At 42.0% G+C, this 2,961-nt stretch overlaps 1 pseudogene; it reads right to left on the bottom strand.

Moving 5' to 3' along the window:
* Positions 1,086-2,355, bottom strand: LOC102176674 (annotated as a pseudogene).

Below are 2,961 nucleotides of genomic sequence, written 5' to 3' on the forward strand. Positions count from 1 at the left end.
TTTAAAAATATAAATTTATTTATTTTAATTGGAGGTTAATTACTTTACAATATTGTATTGGTTTTGCCATAGTTCAACATGTATCCACCACAGGTATACACGTGTTCCCCATCCTGAACCTCCATCCCTCCTCCCTCCCCATACCATCCCTCCGGGTCGTCCCAGTGAACCAGCCCCAAGCATCCAGTATCATGCATTGAACCTGGGCTGGTGACTCATTTCATATATGATATTATACATGTTTCAATGCCATTCTCCCAAACCAGCCCACCCTCTTCCTCTCCCACAGAGTCCAAAAGACTGTTTTATACATCTGTGTCTCTTTTGCTGTCTCGCATACAGGGTTATCATTACCATCTTTCTAAATTCCATATATATGTGTTAGTATACTGTATTGGTGTTTTTCTTTCTGGCTTACTTCACTCTGTATAATAGGTTCCAGTTTCACCCACCTCATTAGAACTGATTCAAATGTATTTTTTTAATGGCTGAGTAATACTCCATTGTGTATATGTACCACAGCTTTCTTATCCATTTGTCTGCTGATGGACATCTAGGTTGCTTCCATGTCCTGGCTATTATATACAGTGCTGTGATGAACACTGGGGTACACATGTCTCTTTCAGTTCTGGTTTCCTCAGTGTGTATGCCCAGCAGTGGGATTGCTGGGTGATAATGCAGTTCTATTTCCAGTTTTTTAAGGAATCTCCACACTGTTCTCCATAGTGCCTGTACTAGTTTGCGTTCCCACCAACAGTGTTAGAGGGTTCCCTTTTCTCCACACCCTCTCCAGCATTTATTGCTTGTAGACTTTTGGATCGCAGCCATTCTGACTGGCGTGAAATGGTACCTCATTGTGGTTTTGATTTTCATTTCTCTGATAAGACTGATGTTGAGCATCTTTTCATGTGTTTGTTAGCCATCCATATGTCTTCTTTGGAGAAATGTCTATTTAGGTCTTTGGCCCATTTTTTGAAAGGGTCATTTATTTCTCTGGAATTGAGCTGCAGGAGTTGCTTGTATATTTTTGAGATTAGTTGTTTGTCAGTTGCTTCATTTGCTATTATTTTCTCCCATTCTGAAGGCTGTCTTTTCACCTTGCTTATAGTTTCCTTTGTTGTGCAGAAGCTGTTAAGTTTAATTAGGTCCCATTTGTTTATTTTTGCTTTTATTTCCAATATTCTGGGAGGTGGGTCATAGAGGATCCTGCTGTGATTTATGTCAGAGAGTGTTTTACCTATGCTCTCCTCTAGGCGTTTTATAGTTTCTGATCTTACATTTAGATCTTTAATCCATTTTGAGTTTATTTTTGTGTATGGTGTTAGAAAGTGTTTTAGTTTCATTCTTTTACAAGTGATTGACCAGTTTTCCCAGCACCACTTGTTAAACAGATTGTCTTTAATCCACTGTATATTCTTGCCTCCTTTGTCAAAGATAAGGTGTCCACAGGTGTGTGGATTTATCTCTGGGCTTTCTATTTTGTTCCATTGATCTATATTTCTGTCTTTGTGCCAGTACCATACTGTCTTGATGACTGTGGCTTTGTAGTAGAGCCTGAAGTCAGGCAAGTTGATTCCTCCAGTTCCATTCTTCTTTCTCAAGATTGCTTTGGCTATTTGAGGTTTTTTTTGTATTTCCATACAAATTGTGAAATTATTTGTTCTAGCTCTGTGAAAAATACCATTGGTAGCTTGATAGGGATTGCATTGAATCTATAGATTGCTTTGGGTGGTATACTCATTTTCACTATATTGATTCTTCTGATCCATGAACATGGTATATTTCTCCATCTATTAGTGTCCTCTTTGATTTCTTTCATCAGTGTTTTATAGTTTTCTATATATAGGTCTTTAGTTTCTTTAGGTAGATATATTCCTGTTTGTTTGTGTGTTTTTTTTGACGCTGTAAGGTAGCGGCTGACAGCTTTATTGCTCTGGGGAGGGGAGGCCAGAGGCTCAGGAGCTCTTGGTGGGGTGGCTTCACCATCACAGGCTTCTGGCTGTGCAGGATGGTGCTGGCTCTGTGGATGGCGGCCATGCGCAAATCCAGGTGGTACTTGTTCTTCTGGATCATGTGCTGGATGCTGCTGAGGGTGGCCTGGGCGTTCTTGTTGATGGTGGTCCACACGTAGGAAGTGGCCAGCTTGCACTGGCCGATCTCCTCTTCATCACCACCACGACTCCTTTGGTGTCTGCCCCCGGCTCCACCCACAGTCTTGCAGTGAATGAGCCCATTATAGCGGAAGGAGTTGCATGCTTTCAGGTTATTCGGCTCGGCCCTGTACATCTGCTTGTTCCCCTTGATCAAGAAGCTGGAGCAGTTCCGCAGGACCATCAGTTGAAGATGCGCGGCCATGGTGGTGACTCCTCTCGGAGGTGGTGGGAGACGGAAAGAGGAAAAATGGATGTTTTTGTACTGTGGTGTTGGAGAAGACTCTTGAGAGCCCCTTGGACTGCAAGGAGATCCAATCAGTCCATTCTAAAGGAGATCAGTTTTGAATATTCATTGGAAGGACTGATGTTGAAGCTGAAACACCATCTGGCCACCTGATGCGAAAAGCTGACTCATTGGAAGAGACCCTGATGCTGGGAAAGATTGAGGGCAGGAGGAGAAGGGGACGACAGAGGATAAGATGGTTGGATGGCATCACCGACTCAATGGACATGGGTTTGGGTGAACTCCAGGAGTTGGTGATGGACAGAGAAGCCTGGCATGGTGCGGTTCATGGTGTCGCAAAGAGTCGGACACTACTGAGCGACTGAACTGAACCGAACAGATAATTTGTTTCTTCATATTTTCTATTTCTTCCTGGTTCAGACTTGGGAGAGTGTACATTTCTAAGTATTTGTCCATTTCTTCCAGATTTTCCATTTTATTAGTATATAGTTCTATGCAGTAATCTCTTATAATCCTTAGTTATATTTCTGTGGTATTGGTTCTAACTTCTTTCATTTTTGATTT

Source organism: Capra hircus, chromosome 5 (assembly GCF_001704415.2).
Source record: "Capra hircus breed San Clemente chromosome 5, ASM170441v1, whole genome shotgun sequence".
Lineage (NCBI taxonomy): Eukaryota > Metazoa > Chordata > Mammalia > Artiodactyla > Bovidae > Capra > Capra hircus.